Genomic DNA, 23,195 nt, shown 5'->3' on the forward strand with positions numbered 1-23,195 from the left:
TCTTTGCCCTTAACTCAGTGCCAATGCAGGTTTGAGCTGAATATCTGAGTAATCTGAGGCAGACTGGTTACATAGTTACATAGGTTGAATAAAGACACCGGTCCATTAGGTTAATCCTTTCTCAATAAATTACTCGTAATTCATTACTAGATTAGTTATAACCCGCAATGCAATTTGTCAGTAAATAATCACCGAAACTTTTTATAAATGCTGATATAGTATCTGCCACGACTATCTCTTGGGGAAGGGCATTCCATAGCTTGACCACTATAACTGTAAAGAACCCTTTTCTATAATGAAACATCTTTCTTCCATACGCAATGGGTGTCCCCTTGTCCTTTGTAGAGTCCTTGGAAGGAACAGATCATGTGCTATTTCTCTGTATTGACCACACATATACTTATACATGTTAATAAGATCCCATCTAAGACGTCTTTTTCTCCAAGCTGAGCATGCCCAATTTTTCTAGCCTTTCATTGTAAGCGACACCTCCCATCCCATTTAATAATCTCGTTGCCCGCCTTTGAACCCTCTCCAGTTCTCCTATGTCCTTTTTACAATGTGGAGGCCAAGACTGAATTCCATATTCTAGATGTGACCTTACAAGGGATTTATAGAGTGGTAATATTAAATTTGAATCCTGGGTTTTTATCTCTTTTTTTATGCACCCCAAAATCCTTTTTGCTGTTGCAGCTGCTGCTTGACATTGAGTGCTGCTGCTTAGCTTATTTGTTACCAGAATACCCAGGTCCTTCTCTTGTTCCATTATCCTCAGTTTTACTCCATTTAATGTATATGAATTAATGCTATTATTGCGTCCTAAGTGCATTAATTTACATTTATCAATATTACATTTCATCTGTCATATTTTTGCCCATGCTGCCAGCTTATCTAGGTCTTTCTGTAAAATGTTAAAGTCAAGCTGAGTTAAAAACGAACACCTTGCTATCAATCCCATCCACAAGGTCATTAATAAAGAGATTATAAAGAATTGGGCCTAACACCGATCCTTGTGGTACCCCGCTGAGGACTACAGTCCATTTTGAGTAAGTTCCATTTATAACGACTCTTTGTTTTCTGTCCCTTAAAGGAACAGTGTCATCACAAATTATTTTTTTATATGTTAAAGATGTTAGTGCTTTATTAAAAACGTTTATATTTATTTGTGTGTTTGTGTTTTACTTTTTCTTATTTTTACACTTTTTCTTCCCTATGGGGGCTGCCATTTTTTGTTCCATTTCTGTATGTGTCGATTAACGACACATACAGACATGGAATACGGCAGCCACAGTCCCATAGGGACTGCGAACGGCTCCCGTCCCATTCACTTCTGTGTACGGCGTCTGTGTGGGAACTGCGCATGCGCCGCTCCCACACAGTCCAATTCGAAATTGGCGCCATCCGGCGCCATTTTCCTGTGGACCGGAAGTCGCGGCCGGACAGTAATATTACTACTTCCGGTCGCGGCTTCCGGACTTGTGCACTTGGACCAGCGGCAGCAGACGGAGCGGACGGGCCGGAGGGAGCCGCGGCGGCAGGAGCAGGTAAGAGATTTCAATGTATGTTCGTGTTTGTGTGTGTTTACTACTGTATGTAAACCTACTACACTGTGTGTTAGCTCAAAAAATGGCGACACACAGTGTAGGAGGTTACACCGTTCAAACCCCTCGTTTATCCCGGCACTAGCCAGGATAAAGGAGGGGGGGATGCTGAGAGCTCACTAGAGCGAGGGCTTTTTACCCAATTTTGCAATGCTGCAATTTTGGGAATAGCTCCATCTAGTGAGCAGAAATGGGAAATATTATAAATTAGAATTAATTTATAATATTTCCTGACTCGTGAAAAAAATAAAAAAAAATTGAACAATTTTTAATCACCCACACACTAAATGTTTAATTTAAAAAAAACAAACATGTTTTTCTGGCAACACATTCCCTTTAATCAACTCTTTACCCACTTGCATACATGGTCAACCACTCCCTGTGTCTGTAGCTTCAGAACAAGACTATATTGTGTGGTAAGTATCAAAAGCTTTTGCAAAATCCAAGTAAATCACATCAGCCGCTTGACCAACGTCCAGATTTGCACTTACCTCCTCGTAGAAACCAATCCTGTTGGATAGGAACGACCTGTTTTTATGAATCCATGCTGGTCATCAGTTATTAGACTTTTTTCTGCTATATACTTTTGTAGTTCATCTCTTAGAATACCCTCAAATGGTTGCTTGGGACATCTAGCCTAGCAACCCATATAAGGCGGTATCCATAGCAACCGGACTGTCTCAAATGAATAGGCTTTTCAGTCAAAACTGAAAGTATTGTTCCAATTATGGCATATTAACCAGAGCGGAGAGTAACTACAAAGAGACGCCCCTACTCTGGGGGACTCAGTCTGAACATGTATAATATTGTCACCCGTCCAAAAAGTTAAGCAACATTGCAAATAATCCTGTTTTTAAATCTCCTACTGTTTTTTATCTTTATCAGCACCCACGCGATCGCGTCTTGGGGGCAATGGGACATCAGAACGAGTTGCCCCCTCTTTCAAAAGGCTTAGATACCAAGGTGGATATTGACCACGGCGTCTAAGGGGTTTAAAGAGCAGGATCCCTCTAATGGCAGTGAAGTGTAAATCTGGTACCCACCTAGTAGGGAGCGGGCTCAGCCCGTCAGTTAGCTCCATACTTCCCCTTGTAAGTATATGTCAAATGAGGGGTTATAATGAGGGTTAAAACACAATATTGTGGCTGCCTGCAGCCGCCACTAGAGGGAGTAAACTGCATACTGGGATTATTATTGAGTTCTATGAGTTCTATTGAGTTCTATGTATGACAGTATGCAGTTTGCTCCTATGCTCCCTCTAGAGGCAGCTTTTGGCAGCCACCATATTATGTTTCAAATTAGGGGTAAGGGTCCTCTTACACGTCCTGACATGGGCCGTGTAAATGAGCGCTGATCAACGAGACCGCTAGTTTGCTCCTTTCACAAGGAGCAATGCATAGGGACGAGCGCTCTTTACTACAATCGTTTGTCCCCATACATTTCTATTATGTCGGCAGCGCGTCTCCCTGAATATACAGAGAGATGTGCTGCCAACAACAATAATATTTCACGCTGTATAGATGGTACGATCAGCCGATGAACAGGTGTTTATACAGGGCAATGATCGAGAACGAACGTCCATATGAACGCTCATTTGCCCGATAATTGGCCCGTGTAAAAGGGCCTTAAGTTCACAACTAGATGAATTTTTCTGCCACGGATTCCACTGAAAATCCACATGTAACACATACGGCCTTTGCTACCGGAGATTTACCCCTATGTAATGCAAAGGGTGAATTCTGCTGTGAAATCGGCAAACGGTCAGAATTGACCTTCTGCAGATTTCGAAATCTTATTCTTTACATGTAGATGGAGATTTGAATACCTCATCCACTTGCATTATATTATAAATTGTTGTGGATTTCAGTGCGTAATCCAATTTGAAAATCTGCGTCAAATCTGCGACGTGTGAATATGTTGGAACTCCAACCGCTACAAAGATATATCAAGAAATGAATTAGCACAGAATTTTGGACATACTTTAATTTCTAAAAACAAAATGGTATTCAAGGATGGATAGATAGAACATTTCATATTTTTTCCATGTATTTCTACCTTTTAGCCTCACTTTCCATATCCCCGACTGTGTCAATTTCCATGGAGCAAAGAGCAACATTACAATATTTAGACTGGCATTGGTAAACCATATGCTTTTATTAAACCCTGTTTGGAATACTTATTCTAAATTTATTTCCTAATATAGATCCAGAAGATTGCCTGTCATCCATTACATAGAAATTAAAAGAAGCAAGCAAAGCAATTTGAATTCAAGAATGCTTGTAAGAAGTTTGCATAATTCATATTTTACATAAGAACACGGAACAGATTAGTCAAGTGATATATATCAAATAACTGCAGACGCTGGTATCATTGCACTCATTTGCATTTAACTCCATAAATGTAGCTTAAAACTGTCATCGACAAGGTATTAATCTTAATGTAGCATTAGTCAATGAAAATTACTTTATCAGAGAGCATTAGTCAAAGTAGAAAAGAACGACTTGATGTTACACAAGGACCAAAACAGGCAGCAATGCAAATCTGACATTTAAATGTGCATAAATCATTGCCCGGATCTCATTTGTATGCAGAAATAATAAAGCAGTATTTCACTTGGAGAATGATATTTTCTAAACAAAGTCATGTTTCTTCTTCCCGGAGTAACGTGCTACCTATGTAGATTAATACCGGTGTCATGTGCAGAAGCAGAAAATGATTTGGTGCATCCGTTTCTTTAAATCTGTGCAGAAATTTTGGAATATTCTGGAGGATAATATATGTAAGTAACAACAATACAATGACTGTTCTGTGCTAGTCTTTATCATGATACTAGAGGAGCTCTCGTAATATAGTGAGTAAGGTCTATCATGTTCTGCCTATAATCCTACAGTGTTGATCTAAAGCAACGGCTCTCAACTGGCGAACCGCAGACCAATTCTGGACCCCGCAGACGAGGGTAGTTTATACTCCAATGTATGACAGCAGGTCTCCCATCGGGAGCAAAAAAACTACCGCCAGGGGGCCCGGCCCATGAGGTCCTGAGGCTGGTCAGCGCCCGGTTGTTTGGTGCAGCGGCACCTGGATGAGAAAAAAGCCTGGGAGAAGTAAGTCTATATTTTTATTTATTTTTCATCTGGTCTGGGGACTGAATTACTTAAGGGGACTGGTCTGGGATCTGAATTTATTTTAGGGGTGCGACATAGGGTCTGAATGCGTTTTGAGGTCTGGTCTGGGGTCTGAATGAGTTTACCGGTCTGGTCTGGGGTCTGAATAGCTTAGAGGTCTGGTATAAGATCTGAAAGAGTTTAAGAGTCTGGGGTCCTATTTTTGGGATCTGGAGCAAATTAATTTAGGGGTCTGGTCTGTTATTCCCACTAACGAATAATAATACATCTTGATGTAACAGTTCTACAAAGTTTGTAGACAGTTCTACATTTTTACTGTTGGTTTTCAGCTCGGACCTTCAGACCCAAGTAAGCGGATCTTTATTAAAACTAGTTAAAGGGTAACTAAACGTTTAACAAACTTCTGACACGTCATAGTTAAATGTCAGAATTTTCATTGGTGGGGGTCCGAGCACTGAGACCCCCACCAATCGCTAAAATGAAGAGGCAGAAGTGCTCGTGTGAGCGCTCAGCCGCTTTATTCCTGTCCGGCTTTTTCCGTAAATCAATGTAGCAGTGTACGGGCTCAATAGAAAGTCTACGAGCCCGTACTCCGATACATCGGCTTTCCGGAAAAAGCCCAACAGAAACAAAGTGGCTGAGCGCTCACACGAACACTTCTGCTATGTTTTAGTGATTGGTGGGGCTCCTAGTGCTCGGGCCCCCACCAATCAAAACTTCTGACATGTCACTATGACATAAACACTTGAGGACAGTATCCGTATGGAAAAGAAGTAAAAGGTGTTTTATTAACACATCCCAACAGTAAAGTGCTACGTTTTGACTCTGCAGGAGACTTTATCAAGCATTGCCTGGACTTGGAATTTGCATCCCGCTGAAATTTAATGGAGATATTCCGACCAAGTGAGTGCTGTGGATAATCAGTTTACCATGTCACTATGACATGTCAGAAGTTTGTTGAACGTTTAGTTACCCTTTAAGCACCCCTGATTTAGATAAAGGCAAAGTAACCCCCATAAGGGGAAAGATTCCTTCCCGGCTCCAAATATGGAATTCAGAACAAATCCCTGAAACAACGCATCCCTAGTAATCTAGCACATATAACTTTTAATATTATATCTTTCAAGACAGGCATCCGGGCCCCGTTTGATCCCTTGAGGACTGGTCCTATTTTGGCCTTGCGGATTAACCAATTTTTTGATTTTGCTTCTTTGCATTTCAACAGTCATAACTTTTACATTTTTTGTTCGACGTAGAAGACTGAGGCCTGTTTTTTTTCCGGGACAAGTTGTACTTTATTTGTGTGTTATCTTCTGGTACACACACATTAGTGTTGATATACATTTTTATTTTGGCAAAAACACTGAAAAAAGAAATGCCCCAGCAGTGTCTTTCTTTTTACAAACGATGACAGTAACAATTCCCGCGTGATCAGCATGAGTATTATGCTCGCCATGATCCGGCTAGTGTCTGGCGCTCATGACGAGCATACTCGTCATTAGTCGGCAAGTATTTAAACCCTTTGAGTGAATTAATAGTAACGATTCTCTGGCAGAAAGTTCCAAAGTTTCACTGCTCTGACCGAAAAGAATCCCTGTATATGACAAAGTAGAAAGCTTCTTTCCCCTAGACCTTGAAGATGCCCCCTTGTTATAGTTATAGTCCTGGGAATAAATAGATCATGCGAGAAATCTCTGTATTGTCCATTGATATATTTCTATATATTTCTATATAGTTATTATGTCATTCCTAAGCCAATTTTTTCCCCCAAACGAAATAACCTCAAGTCTGATAATCTTCCTGCAGTCTACTGATTTATTGCTTTGGTTACCTGCCTCTGAACCTGCTCCAGGTTTGCTATGTCTCTCTCGTAAACTGGTGGCCAAAACTATACAGTGTGACTTATTATTGGTAAAGAAAGGGAACTATATGCTTGTGATGTGCATTTTTCCCCATTTGATGCACCCCATGATTGTATTGGCCTTGGCAGCAGCTGGCTGACCAGGGCTGGCCATAGGTTGGACGCCCTCCACAAATAAAAAATGAACCACAAATATACTGTACATAAAGATATATTTAGACATACAGGCCAAAATAAAAGTAAAAAAAATATTATATATATATATATATACACGCACACACACACACACACACACACACACACACACACACACACACACACACACATGAGGCATGTATACACACATTCACATACACACAAAGGAGGCATGTATACATATACACACATACAAAGGAGGCATGTATACATATACACACGCACGCACACACGCACACACACACACACACACACACACAGGCTGCATGTATACATGCACACACACAAGATGCATGTATTCATACACACACACATGAGGCATGTATGCATACACACACACACACACACACATGAGGCATGTATACACACACAGGAGGCATGTACACCTATATATACACACATACACACACACACACACACAGAGGAGGCATGTATACATATATATATATATATATATATATATATGCACACACACACATGAGGCATGTATACATATATATATACACGTACGTACACACACACACACACACACACACACACACACACACACACACACACACACATAAGGCATGTACACACACACACACACACACACACACACACACACACACACATAAGAGGCATGTACACACACACACACACACAAACAGAGGAGGCATGTATACATATATAAATATATACATACACACACACACACAGCATGTATACATATACACACACATGAGGTATGTATACATAAACACACACACACACACACACACACACACACACATATATACACAGTACAGATAATGTAGATGTTACCTGTAGTCCTATGTAACACCACAGATAACACACAGAGATAGCTCTCTGAGTACAGATAATGTTCTAGTGTTACCTGTAGTCCTATGTAACACCACAAATAACACACAGTGATAACCACACACACACACACACACACATATACAAACAGACACACACATAGAAAAATATACACATACACAGAGATATATATACACATATAGACACACACATACTGGAACATATACACACAGACATATGTACACAGAAAGGAACTTACCATCTCTCCTTGCTGCACAGGTTTCTTGCAGGACGGACTGTGGGCAGAGCTTCCTGCTCTGCTCTGCCTCTGTTCCCTCAGTGTGTGTAACAAGGAGAAGAGAATATAGAGTTCAAACGGCCGCAAAGTGGCGTCCCCTACATGCTGGGAGGCTGCTGCACTCTCTGCACTCACACATGTTGCACACCCTAAGGCCGGCCCTGTGTCTGAGATTGGTTGCTACAGTTAAGTTTGCTGTCCACTAATATCCCCAAGTCCTTTTCCATGTAAATTTTACCCACTGTTTTTTAATTTAGTATATAAATCTCTTTAACACAATGCCAGTCTATCTTTATAAAGGAAAACTCCACATTGGACCCATAAATGGTGTTCTCCAATGGAGTTAATCATCGACACAACAGGATGGCAAAACAGCATTCGTTCATTCATTCAGCAGTAGACTTCACTTTCTTGTCAAAAAAGGCAGCAGATCTGCATTTGGGTGTAATATTTACTCATTAATTGAGTATACAGTGAGTTCCCCCAAGTTGTAGTTACAGGCAGACTGAATTTTATTATTCAACTCTGAAGGAAAAGAAAACAGGTGATTTGGAGCTGTGGAGTTCCCACTCTTAACCACAATTAGTTTGGCACAGGCTAGACTGGGGAGTCTAAGAATTCACCCTGCTCTCCACCCTCAAATCCTACAAGGAGGTATGAAAAGTCTCGGTTGGATTCCCAGCTTGTATCCCCCAGAATAGTCTGTAATTGGTGCCAAGTGTTGCTGAAGGAACTGTAGCTTAGTCAGGAATAAAGCTAATATAGAAACAATCAGCATGCGACAAGCCAAAACGATGAGAGGGGAATCATAGTAGAGAACGGGCTGAGAGTCAGAACCAGGAGTAGGGCAACAGGTACAAGGCAACAAATCCAAGGAGCAAGACAGAAGGGAAATCCTAAACAGAACCAGGGTCAGAATCCGTGTTAGATGGCCAGACGTGGCGGAATTGCTCTGGAATTCCGCTGCGGACAGTCCGCTAAGGTAATCCGCAGCGGACATATTTTCCATTGGTTTACACACCTTTTTAGTTAGGTTTGTACTGACGTGGCGGAAAGCTCCTCTGCGGACCATAGGCTGAGGTGCAGAATTTGGTGTCCGCAGCATACACTGGCTGTTGCGGACGTGTAGCGGACTTGTTGCGGACTCATTGCGGAATTTCTCCATTGACTTCAATGGAGATTCAAAATTCTGCAATGAAATACGCAGATGTTATGTGTGTTGCGTAGCGTTTTGGTTTTACGAACATCATATTTCTTCATTCTGGCTGGACCTAAGTGTTTCTAGGTCTATAGCCAGACTGACGGCCGGGTAAGTATGAATTTCTTTTACTTTTACTAGGGAAAGGGCTGTCCCTTCTCTCTATCCTGTACTGATAGAGAGAAGGGAAGTACTCTTCAACTGAATACGCAACGGCTAATCCGCATCAATTTAATGCACATTTTAGGCAAAGCCGCAACAGAATCTGCAACGCAGATTATGTGCGGCATTGATGCGGACAGTGTCTGCAGAAAGACGCCACGTCTGTTCATACCCTTAAGGTACAGGTCAGAAGAAGGATCAAAGAGCCAAACAAGGATGTAGCTTAATCTGCAGATGAGGGGTTCAGGACACAGTCTCTTTTAAATAGCCCTACTGGATTGACGTGATCCCGTAGCGCTGATTGCCATGGCTACCCGACGCCGACAGCAGTGAAAAGAAGTAGAGCCGTAGACTGGAGGAGCAAAGGAATCAGGTTGCCCATCAACCAGATTCGGCCATCGACTGGAGCCAGTACACCAGTGGGGGCACGCCTTTGGAACAGGGAGAGGTGAGTAGGAGAAGCTGCGTATAAGAAAATTAGGGCTTCGATCCTTGTAAATATATTATATAATTTATTAGCACATAATTTAGAACATAAAAACAAAATAATGTTCCTAGTTAGACGTGTATTTTGTCTGTATTTTTTTGGGTTCTGACATTTAATTGTCAAGGTCTTTTCTATACTCTTTTAAGTAGATATTACCCAAACTAATGAAACTTTTTAAATCTACAGTATGTTCATGCATTTAACTGATTCCTCTTTCCATTTCAATATTATGGCTATTTCCCAATACAGCTTTCTTCTCCCTAAGGCTTCGTTCACATCTGCGTCAGAGCTCCGTTCATGGGTTCCGTCGGACCTTTCTGTCAGGGGAGCCCATGAACGGAATTCAAACTGAAACAAACGGAAACGATAGGTTTCTGTTTGTATCACCGTTGATTTCAATGGTGACGGATGCGGTGCAAATGGTTTCCGTTTGTCACCGTTGTATAGGTGTTCCGTTCTTTTGACGGAATCAACACCATAGTCGACTGCGCTATTCATTCCATCAAAACTACGGAACCCTTACACAATGGGGACAAACGGAAAACATTCGCATCTAATCCGTCACCATTGAAATGAATGTTGATGCAAACAGAAACCTATGGTTTCCGTTTGTTTCAGTTTGAATTCCGTTCATGGGTTCCCCTAATGGAAATCTCAGACGGAACCCATGAATGGAGTCCCGACGCAGAGGTGAACGAAGCCTAAACTACAACAAATGTTTCTATTTATGTTAAATTAAAAGCTTCATATGATCTTCTGTATTCTCCATGTACAGTCTTGTTACTCAATGTACATGTCTAAACATGATTCATAAACATATTTGTTATGACCAGCAGGTTGTGGACCCACTGGTATAGTCCACCAGTTTGACAGGGCCACCTCTAAGGGCATTATCTAAGTAGTCTCCCCGGTATTCACCCTTTAACCCCCATACGGGGATCTGGACTTCGCTGCTGGAAAACTAGCAGGTCGCGACCTTTTGTGGTGATCCCAGGGATAGTAGCGGCTGGCCCAGCGTACAAGGATACAACAGTGTAGCACACCGAGGGTACAGGTGCTGGCAGATGGATGCAGATTAGATGATACAGTTTGAAATAGGCAGGAAGCTTTAGGCTTGTCACATTCTGGGTGCAGACTGAGGGCGGATAACGACACCGGTTGTAGAAGATTGCTGGTAGCGGATAGCTGGATACAGGTTGATAACAGATAACTGGATACAGGCTGATAACAGATAATTGTGGATACAGGCTGATAACAGATAACTTGATACAGGCTGGTAGCGAACTACTGGATACAGGCTCATAACAGATAGCTGAATACTGGCTGATAGCGTATAGCTGGATACAGGCTGGTAACATATAATTGGATACAGGCTGATAACAGATAACTAGATACAGGCTGGTAGCAGATAACTGAATACAGGCTGATAATAGATAGCAAGTACAGACTGGAATCAGATGCAAACAGGAACCTTTGCAGGACACAACTAGGTTTCACCTATGTTACTCAGGCACCAGGTGAATGGCCCTTTAGGAGGCGCACTAAGAGTCATACAGCCACGAGCAGGGGAAGACAGCAGACGCTGGCGGCCAGGATGAGTAGTAGGACCAGGAAGTTTTTAGACCCGGCGCCAGGGACAGATTTAACATTAAAACAAGTGAATTTTTTCCCTAAAAAAATAAAAATGGTGTCCATTAACTTTATAGCGATTGTTCAGTTGAGAGAACACATTTTCACTTACCCTATTAGGGGATTCTGGGTTAATAGGGGGGTTGTCCGCCTGTACTAGATCTTCATCTATTATCCACAGTGAAGAGCGTTTACAAAGAGTTTCTCTATCTCTGAAGGACCTGATGTGAATGGGCACTGTGTAATGCCTAATTTCTCCTGTGGGTGTGCTGTAGAGAAATTAAACACTTGCTGCCAGGTTTCCACACAGATTGCAGCTGATTGCTAGGGTACCAGCTGGTGGACACTTTGTGATCAGCTTATTGTCAATGTACCCTTCTATAATCACCATTTATAAAAATATAACGCTCATTTTTTCATATGAAACACACAATGCTGGTTTCCAGAAGAGACACCTCATTGTTTGCAAGCATAAACTTTGTAAAAAGTTTAATTTCCTATTATGAAACATATTTAATCATTCTAGTTACCTTCCTCCGCAGTTTCTACGCAGTATTCAGATTTCATAAAAACCTTTACATTTTCAACCAAATATAAAATGTAAAAGTAAACAAAGCTCCGAAATAATATACACTTACTTTATATTGCAAAATTCCATATATTTAGAGAAACAAACCACTATAGTTAATTTGAAGGGTGATGACAAACAAGAAACTCTGTTTTGTATACAATTTATGTAACATTTGTCAGAACGTATTTAAAAGCATATTGTGATAAATAACATATAAAATACAGAGGGCTTCTTTATACGGCACAGTCGGTGAATTTCTTGCCTCTGTATGTGAATCTAGTTAATAATAGGAAATAAATAAGTTCTTATTTTATAAAACACTCTGCTCTGCCATACTGATTTCTCTTCTTTCAAAATCCTTAGAAGATTTTATAAAATAGTGTGAAAATAAATTATAAAATCTTCGTTAATGTGTCAAATTAGCATATTTACTTCTAAGAATGCTAGCGGTAGTTTATGAAGACGTCAAATGTATTACAAAAGTTTAAATAAATGTGGAGATTCTGGATACGGTATGTTTATATTCCTTTTTGTCAGATGATGCAAGTTCATCTCAATGTACCGCTAGCTAAATGTACTGAAGGAAAACGTCTATAGCAACATCTTGGTGATCCTGCACCATATTTAAAGGGTGTTTAAGATTAGAAAAAGAGTTAATTTTTTCCAAAAACAGCACCACTCCTGTACATGGACACTAAAGTAAATGGGACTGATCTGGAATACCAGACACAACCCTTGGACACGATGGATGCTGTTTCTGTAAAAACAGTTTGAACTTTTTGTGGATAAAGTTTAGTTTCAATCCAGGTAAATGTTTTTGTCACAAAGGTCCACTAATTTTAAGCTGCTAGAACTGCCAGAGATCAGTAGCAATCTGGGATGCAACCCCCAGCAAGTGTTCAATTTCCCTGCAGCGCCACCGCAGGATAAATTAAGAATAGCATGGTCCTCATTGAAATCACTGGGCTGTGAAAATAATAGATTGACATGCTGAGTCCACTGGGTCCTCCAGGCAGAAGGAGACTCTTTGTAGCCACTCTCCATTCTAGCTAATAGATTAATGAGGAACCATCTAGTAGGTTATTTGATAATGGATTCTCTAAGCAAGACACTTGGGTCCACTACCTGTAGCTAGATGGGCTTTGGGGTATTGGCCCTTCTTTCCTCATGTCCTCTCTTTTCTCATCTCCTCTTTGCTTCCTTTCCTGTTCTTCTCCTCCGACCAACTATATTGGACATTTTCTCAGATCCTTGTGTGTCTCCAGTATATTAGCATGTTTCTTTGTAGGAAATTACTTGTACATGTGAATGGCTATTCTGTGAGCCCCGATGCCACCACCCCAGACTTTATTTACTAAGGAGCAGGTTGCCAAAGTTAAGCGTGCCAAAGTCCCAGAAGTATAGCACCCTTCTATCAGACATTTATGGCGTAAATTGTCGAAATCCCAAATATGTCTCAAATGGAAATCCCCCTCTGAATTTTATTGTGGCCCTTGAGAGTAATCCATCTGACATGGTTGTCCATCCCTGCTCTATATCATTAATAAATAGATTGAATTGGTGTGAAGCAGTTGAAATGCGGAGCTGTACATTAGTGGGACTGTGGACCTGTTCACTAGTGGGACTGTCCAGATGATCACCAGTGGGCCTCATGACCTATAAACTTATGCGTCTGGAGATGTTCTTTTGGACTTGTTCACTAACCAAGGAGCCACTATCTTCCCTTATTATAAGCAATTTTATTGTTTGAAGAAGAAAAAAACTTTCCAAACTCGTGTAAATCTGTTAATCGTCATGTTATCATTATCCATTGCTATCACTGTACGCAGTCCCACTAAAGCTCAATGTTATTTTGAATGCCGTTGCTCACATTTGGGAATAACGTTCCTTGTAATATGAGGAGAAGCCTGTCCTTTGCATTTTCATTGCAGGGATATTCATACAAGCTGACAAGTATACCAGGATTAAGCAGAAAAATCTGTTTTATGACATTTCATTTATTTTTCTCCTCTGTTTTACGTTGATCGGAGCTCCTGGACCAGATGGTATAACAAGAGAATTACATAAAATATTTTGGCATGTTGTCAAAACACTGCTTTCAAATGGCTCGAAAAATCTGGTGAACTGCCAACAATCTGAAAATAAATAATTAGAAAACAAGTGAGAAACGCATTTCATTGGAAATAAGTGTCTTTCTGCAGCTAGGTGGAATAGGTTTGAGTGAAGTGCTTCATAAAACAATGCACTATAAGAAATCTTGTATAACCGGGGTCGGATGAGCCCACCAGAGTACCAGGGGATCTTCCAGTGGGCCCAGGCTCTGACACAATAATGGGTCCTTAAGGTCCAGCAGAAGACAACCTATGTAATTTGGAACAAACTTTGGAGCCAAACACTTGTCACTAGGACGTATTTCTTATGGGACGACTCACAAATAATCTATTAGACCACATTGATGATACGTCCTGTGTGTACAATGATAACAGAAAAGTGTATGATGAAATTAACAGTGGACATGCTGTATAGATGGAGGGTGGCCCTAATTTTTTCTTGTGGACCAATGGAACTCCAGTCCAACACTGTGTATACCACAGTGGCACTTTATGTTACAATGATTGGCACTGGCCACATGGAGTTTTTCGGATGTAGCCAGAAAATGGCACAAAAAGTGGCTCAAATATAAGCCTGCCCATAGTAGGCACAGATTGAATTGGCTGGACTTAGGAAAACATAAAATGCGTTAAATTTATTAAGAGAAGTGCACCTCTTTGGCATATTTTATTCCAACGCACTTCAGATTAAGACTGGTGTATGAAACACCCAGTTTTCAATTTATTTATACATTTCTAGGAGGAATAATAGAGGAAAGTTACAATGCAAAGTTCTAAGAAGAGATGCTCCAGAGTTGTTATTTTATGGGAAATAAAAGTTTTTTTTTACTAGAACAGACATGTCAGGAGAGGGGACAGATCCTCTTTATAAAGGGGCCTGGTAAATGATTTCCCTTTAAAGTCACCTGAAGGCACCAACCTTTCAATGTTACGTTAAAATGTAACTCCAGACAATTCCTCCCGCGCACCGGTCGCAGTAATCTATAGGTTTCTTTGAATCGCTTTTGTTTACTAAAACTCAGTATGTTCTTGAGTAGGAAACATAATTTCAGAGTAATATTTCCTAAATCTCTGCAGAAGAAGATTAAAGTTATCTTTAATTTACAAATGCAGCAATCAGGCTTTTCTGCTTACACTGCAGTATTCTTAAAGTCCAGCAATACAATACCGAGCTTACAATGATTGCTTCAACTAGAATTTTATCTTTCTAAACAGAAATATTCTAAGGAAAGGAACGCACTGATTTATAAACTACAAAGACCAGGATTTCTAAGCTCCATTAAATCAGGGCACATAATGTGATACTACTTTTGAACTGGAAAAGTTGCTGCTTTCCTTTTTGTAATACTGTATGTAAAAAAGGGAATTCTTACCATTTTGTATTTTAAAACTAAAATTCTGTGCTGATTAATTTCAGAATATACAATATCTTTATAGCGGTTGACACTGTTACTGATTCATTGCTCCAAATCACCTGCATAGACATATAATAAAATGATAAAATTCTAGCTGCCTGCAGTCACCACCAGGGGGAGCTTAGGAGCTGACTTCATATTGTTTAACTCCTTCCCGCCACAGCCATTTTTCGGTTTTCCCTTTTAAATTTTTCCTACCCTCATTCCAAAAGCCATCTTTTTTTTTTTATCCATATACAGAGGTAGCCATCTTTATCTCATTAAATACACAGTGTCAGGAAACTTTAACTTGATTTTTTCAATGGCTTTTGTTGTGTGATATCACGCTGCAGCAAGTTTTCAGAGTCAAGATAAACTTGGCTACATCTGTAGATGTTCGAGGGCTTGTTTTTTGCAGGACGATTTATAGTTTTTCACTGCACCACTTATTCTACTATATAATGTACTGGGAAACTAGAAAAAAATTATTTGCGGTGTGAAATGGGAAAAAACTGTGATTCCTCCATTGGTTTTTTTATTGTGTTTTGACGGCGTTCACTGTGCAGTAGAAATTACATGTTTACTTTATGCTACATGTCGATACGATAGCAGTTATACGAAATTTAGATCGACTTGTTTGTTGTGGGGTGAGCTGTAGTTTTTATTGGTATTATTTAGGGGTACATTCAACTTTTTTATAACTTTTTATTTAATGTTTTGGGGAGAAAAAGTGACCGAAAAGCAGAAATTCGAGTGCTTTTTATTTTTTTTTATAACGTTCGGGTTGAATACTATTCTATTAGTATAGTTTGGACTTTTACGGATGTCGTGATACTAATTTTGTAAAAAAATTTGACATTGGTTTAGGGGGAAAATGGAGACAGGGTTTTTTTTTTTATTTACATTTTTTTTGTACTTATTTTTTTTACTTAGGTATTGCAGTATGTTGTGTTATTTACAGGGTCCTATCAAGCTAGTCTTCATTAGTCCCCCAAGCTGCCATGACAACCATCGGCACTCCGCAATCAATTTGGGGGGTGGGCTGTTGGATGGTGCCGTTCTCTTTCTACTGGCTTACATGCTGAGGTCGCTAATGTTCACGGCAATTTAGTGGTTGAATGGTTGGTTATGGATAATGCTCAGTCCTTGAGCTCGCTCCATACTTCCCCTTGGCGGCTATCATGTACATGAGATGTGTGGTGCGAGACCAGCTTTGTATATGTGTGGCCACCCAGTGGTTGTGATGTGTACGACAGCCTGTTAAGAGTTTTGCTAGGATGTCGCGATATTGTATTGAATTTTTTTCAGGAGAAATTGGAGTCCTTCACCAAATTCATGCATAGGTAACGGTGGACACGTCTATATGATGTGTATAAATTATATTTAGTTCAGAGCCTCCGTTTTAGATTCCAACACATATGATGGGAGGAATATTGCTACATGAAACACCATGGGCACCAATATGAAATCCAATGGACCCCATTATAAGTCAATAGGGTCCGCCGTTTGCAGTGGTATCTGTCATACAATAGATCCAGCACTGCATCATGGGTTCTGTTATAAATGGAAACCACAATGCAGATGTGAACAGAGCCTTACTCTGCTGTTACTGGTTTATACCTTTACGCCTCAATGTCAGGACAGGAAGACCTATTGAGCCTCACACCACGGTTTCAAGAGAGGGGAACCCTGTGCAGTCACACAGCCCAAAGGAAAGAGACATAGGGATATTCTGACATCAACTGCAAGGTCCACATGGTCTACCTACCTTTATGGGATATATATTTTTTGAGGATATGTTTGTGCTATATTTTTGTAATTCATAACATACCTTATAATTTCCAGTTTACATATTATGAACTATGGGTTTTCTCCACGACACTCTGGTTTTTTTCTTAAGGGTTAAGAAATGCATAACTTTACACATTCGAAAGTCAGATTTGTTTTATTCAATGTTTCCTTAATATTCTTAATTTCAGAACAAATAAGACAAGATGTAAAAGAAAGCTGCTGTTATACCGGCGGCTGTCTTCAACAGAGACGACAAACAATACAGTAACGTGCTCGTTGTCTGCAAATGCAAAAACACTTAATGGAAAACACGGGCTACCCTTTGACAGCAATTTAGAAGTGTCTCAGATCATTGCTGAGCCAGGAACTTTCTTATTTACATTGTACAGTGAGTTGATGGGCTCTGCTCTATCTGTCCTGACCTTAACTGTGACCTTCTTCCATCATGTTGTGAACGGCTTTAGAAGAGTTATAGAGGCAATTTCTGCCAGCATTTATGAATGTTACGTAATGGTCAATGACAAAACAAAAAGTTTGAAGACTATTAATGCAAATTCAAAAATTCAAGGATTAATATTAGATACTATTCTCTCCTGCAAGACTTCTCCCGTGCTGCCCCTGTGCACACTGGAGAAAGACTTTCCCCTGCTTCTCTGCAATTGGAAGCAGGACAAACTAAACCCCACCCCTTATATAAGTCCCACCCTTTTAATTTGGTCTCCAGTGATTAAGAGAAGATTGGTTCACTGACAATAATTGTTTGCTTTGTTGCAATTGCTTTGTGTATCTAGTGCTTCTTATACAAGTTGGCCCTATATAAAATATTCATGAGGCAAAATTCATATAATCCTGCTCAATTGTAAATTTCTAATAATCGACGTTATCATTATAAAGATAATGGGGAAATGGTGATCTAGAAAAGACCCTCATTTTAGGGATTATTCGTTTTATTTTGCCGTTACTGGGTGTGCATAAAAAACATTAAAAGCCGTTTGTCTACGTTCGCTAGGTTTCGTTTTAAAAATAAAACGGTCAGTCAGTATGATTGGTGCAACTTTCTAAATAGTTTTTATTAAAAATTTGTTTTACTTTTTGAGACACAGCTGCTCTGTATTTTCTATACAGAACAGCTATATCGTTCACTATGACCTGAATCCGTTTATTCCGCGGACCTGATATGTTCAGTGTCAGCGGGTGCTGCGTGTCTCTGAGACCGAATTCAGATGACCGTGGTATACGTCATTGTGACGGCCGTTAAAACAGCGGCCGGCATATGGGTTCATGTAGTTCACACGGCAGTTGTTTCAATGGCCTGTGTGAAGGCTGAGTTAAAAATAGAACATGTCCTATTATCTTCCGTTTTCATAGATCCCTCGATAGACTCAAGTCTATAGGGATGGTGCAACTCGGACGTGAAAAATGGGCAACTGCTTCTGGCTCCGTACATCGCATATTGGGCCATAACATCCGGTGCCCGGAGGCAGCCGGAGCGGCTTAACGGTGTGGGGTCAGGGTGTCGGACCCGCACCAATAAAAAAAAGATGACCTATCTGGTGGCTATGTCATCAGTTGTTCAGTAGTGGACAACCCCTTTAATCTCCTTATCAATTGCAGTTAATGAATCCAGACATTACCAATTCTCAAAAGTCTGCTGCCCCAGGATAACCTTTGATTCCGCCCTTCAAACCGCACGTCAAGGGCCTTGCTATCTCCTGCCGTCTTCACCTCAAAAACATTTCTCAAATACACTTTTTCCTTAAGGCTAAGTTCACATTACCATCATATTCCGTTTAGGTCTCTTCTGTCAGAGGAAGAGATGACCGAAAGTCCAAATGGAATGCAATGGTAATTCTTTTGTTTCAGTTTCATTCCGTTTGTTTACGTTCGCTAGGTTTCGTTTTTTTGGGGTTATTTTTCACGGAAGCAAAAGTGCAGTCTGCAGCGGAAACCAAGCGAACGGAGACAAACAGAATGCAACTGAAACAAAAGAATTACCGTTGAAGTCAATGGTAATTCAAATGAAAGCGATGCTTTCCACTTGGACTTTTGGTCATGTCTTCCTCTAATGGAAGAGACCTAAGCGGAAGATGACGGTAATGTGATCTTAGCCTAACTTGGAGTCAACAAAAATGCTATTACATGTCTTCATTATCTATGAGCTTATCTCCCATCTAGACTACTGCTACATCCCTCTTTGTGGCCTCCCGTCTAACACTCTTGCCCCTCTCAACCCTGGTGCCAGGTTAATCCACCTCTCCCCTTGTTTCACCTCGGCCTCTTAATCCCTTTCCTGGCTACCTGTTGCCCAGCGAATTCAGTTCAGAGTAGCCCGTTTGGTCCGATCCCAGAGAAAAGCTACTGTAGCACAAGTTGCTGAAAAACTTACTATTGGCTATGATACAACAGTTTCAGTACACGCAGCACATCGCAGAGGGTCAGAGTGCCTATTTGGATCCTGTCTACTGCCGAAAGTGCCTACAGTGGAAACGTGAGCATCAGAATTGGACAATGGGACAATGAAAGAAGATGGCCTGGTCTGATGAATTACATTTTCTTTTACATCATGTGGCCGGTTTGGGTGTGAGTGCATCGTTTACTTAGGAAAGAGATATTCCCCCCAACCTCAAGCCGATCGGGCATCTATGGGATGTGCTAGAAAACAAATCTGATCCATAGAAGGACGCACCTCACAACTTACAGGACTTAAAGGATCTGCTGATAACCTCTTGGTGCCAGACATCACAGGGCATCTTCTGAAGTCTGATACTATGCCTCGATGGGACAGGGAATGTAATAAATGGTGACAATCTCTGCACAGTCATGCCGAATATGTTGATGCTACGTAAGAAGCATAAAATAAATAACTCGACTCTACTAGATTTAAAAAACTAATCTCTGCTGCATAAGGAAAAGAATAAATAATATATAAAATTGTTATTAAAAACTTAGTAAACTAGTAGAAAATAAATAAATATAAATATGAACCAAGTTCTTAATGTCCGTAAGGAATAATAAGGTAAAAGGCCAAAAGTACACACTGATAGAGGCGTCTCAGAACATTGAGTATCCATTCACGAGGTAATAACGCTGCCGAGAAATAGAGGTAACTTCAATGTATTTTATTGTAACAATAATGCTCTACACAACATGTATTTATAATTATACAGTAGCCAATGAATAATTACTTGGTCTACTTCAGCCTCTCGTAGCTATTTGTGAATGCAAGATTAGCTTTAATACACGAAGACAAAGAAGTTTGATGAAGCACAAAACATTCAGGAGAATAAAAAAAGATGTTGCATAATTTGTTTTGTAATCCTCATGAAGTAGAAGCTTACATGACAAGATTGCAGTATTTTTAATTATAATACATCAACAGCTATGCCGCTGCTCTACAGAATACACGATGGGGTCTGATTGAGAGTCAGCTTCTATTTGTACTGTACAAAGATGACTAAGCCCCTGACTTAGGACTCACGCACACGACCGTAGGCGTGTGCACGGTCCGTGATTACGGCACGGACGGGCTGAGGAGTGTCATCCACGGGCCGTCCGCAATCACGGATCGTGCACAAGCAAGATGTGCATTGACTTCAATGAGTCAGAATCGCAATTGCAGAACGTATAATGACTTGTCCTATTTTTTTTCGGTCTGGGCTCCGGGGAAGGCAGAGACCGAGGAAACCACGGTCGTATGCATTGGCCCCTAGGATAGAATGGGTTCTATACTATCCGCAATTGCGGCTCCACAATTGCAGATAGTATATGGCCGCAAATGCACGGTCGTGTGCATGAGACCTTAGATTGGAGAATAAAAATAATTACTAGTATATATACCGAGTCTGGAGCAGTTGTTTGCATCAACTGCTTAAATATTCCAGAAATCTCACCAACACATCACTTCAGGTTTACCCTTTAAAGGGGATACCATAGACAACCCCTTTAATATGGTAGACGGCACCCCCGGCTACTTCTTCTTGAAAAATATAGTATTGTATAAAAAACCGATGTAATACATGAGCGACTACAGGGACTCGTGCAGTGGTATGGAGATGATGGTATGAAGGGGTGAACCAGCGTGATAGTGATAATTTAGGGTTCCGATGGCCCCGTCAGTTCTCCAGAAGCGACCCTTCGGTTCTCCAGAAAAAACTTTACATAATGTGGGGAATGTATAGTTAAAGTAAGTAGCGTCCTTATTTTTAGTGTTTCTGACCGGATTGTCTGTTCCCTCTCAGATCATCGAAAATGTCTGCCACCCTCTCAGATTACCCTAACCACACTATGCTTCAGTAGATTCCTATTATTTGCTACTATCGCCAATATCTACTACCCTTACTCTGAGATGGACCAACGCTGATGACATCAGCACTGTGTCCATCCTGTGTCTTCCAGTAATGATGTCATCAGCAATGGGGCACTGGAAAAGGGGGGAGTGTCTTAGACTACCGAAGAACAGTATGCATAGGGTAGTCTGAGAAGCTGGTGATCATTTTAGATGAATGCAGAGGAGACCGGGAATCGGCAGATCCGCAGCAGAAATGCCAAAAAGGAGGGCACCATCTGACTATAACTTTCCCATATTATGTACATTTTCAATGTGATGGCTCTAGTAGGAGATATACATTTATTTTAGGGAGACAGCAATATGAATTTATAGAATCAGATCAATGTGTGTCTGACAAATCTAAAAGATAAGAGTGAATTTAATAATTGAATGACAACATATAAAGATAATTTCTGTCCAGGTCCCGGAGTCTCATTCGAGAACGTTGTGATTCTATTTTCATCATAAACTTGGAAAATAGTCCATCAAAAGTCAAACCGGTTAATGCGTGAATTACACTTCAGAGTTAAATCTGGATGATTATGAAGTCATTGTCGTACTGCCTGCAACTCCTTGACCCGTCCTCAATGATGTCTCACCTCTGGCTGACAAGTGGCAGCTTTATCCGGATTAAGAGTGACATCTTTCCTATAGCTGTCACATTCTGATAAGTCTGGCCCACAGATGGGACACTTATCACCAATATGCGGATATTCCTTATGTGCTTCAAACATGACAGTGAATTGGGAAAGTGACTTTAAAGTGTGTTGCACTTATTTTCTGAATATGCTAAATTGTATAGTTCTTATTAACGTGAGGAATATTTTACTGCTGTATTTCATAGATCAGCGAGTAATTATCTCTCAACTACTTGGTGATATCTCAAGGTGAGCGGGAGGTTGATTCTCCGCAATAGATGATCCTCTTACGGACAGCCGATACTCCAGAATGATTAAGATGTACAAGGAACCAAACCAAATTCCTAGTTTATCTGCTTTGACAATAAGCACATGGATGGGACAAGCTCTCTTTAAAGCGTGCCCAATACCCTCAGTCACTGATGTTCATCAAGACATCAGCTGGAAGGACACTCCACACTTTCCAATTCTCAAAGTAGTGCCAACGGGCCACCATACCGCATATCATCAGTAGGGTCCGCTGCCTCCAGCTGCTACTGCATACGCTCCAGCCTCTCTCATTGGCGCCCTATGACACCATCCCCTTGTATTCGCCCTGATCAGACATGTGACTTAGATTGGCAGCCATTGCTTTTACAACTTTTCTCAGGGGCGTAGGTAAGGGGGGCAGGCGGGGCATGTGCCCCGGGTGTAACTTAGAGGGGGGCGCCAGAACCACCCCCTCATGCACTATAATTGTACCTGCGTCTATAGGACACAGGTACAATTAGAAACACTATACCTGCCCGACCATTTAACGCTTTTCTACGAGTGAAGCGGCGTGATACTTTGCGCCGCTTGCGTCATTGACAGGTGCTGAATAACAGCGAAATTCATTCTACCCAGCCATCAGCGCCTTTCATAGATGCTTCGTTCAACCCCAGGAGACCTGCGCAGAAGAGAGCAGGTCTCCATTGCTGCCGGACGGCGTGGGAGCGGGATTAAGGTGAGTTTGAATAGTTTGTTA

At 40.8% G+C, this 23,195-nt stretch overlaps 1 long non-coding RNA gene across 2 annotated transcripts in view; it reads right to left on the reverse strand.

Moving 5' to 3' along the window:
• Positions 1-13,940: 13,940 nt before the first annotated feature.
• Positions 13,941-23,195, reverse strand: part of LOC142653039 (uncharacterized) — a 77,604-nt gene continuing 68,349 nt past the window's right edge. For both annotated transcript variants that reach the window (XR_012848025.1, XR_012848024.1), the window contains one exon: positions 13,941-14,063. This is a non-coding gene — a long non-coding RNA (uncharacterized LOC142653039). The remainder of the gene's footprint in view (positions 14,064-23,195) is intronic.

Source organism: Rhinoderma darwinii, chromosome 5 (genome assembly GCF_050947455.1).
Source record: "Rhinoderma darwinii isolate aRhiDar2 chromosome 5, aRhiDar2.hap1, whole genome shotgun sequence".
In the NCBI taxonomy this organism is placed as follows: domain Eukaryota; kingdom Metazoa; phylum Chordata; class Amphibia; order Anura; family Rhinodermatidae; genus Rhinoderma; species Rhinoderma darwinii.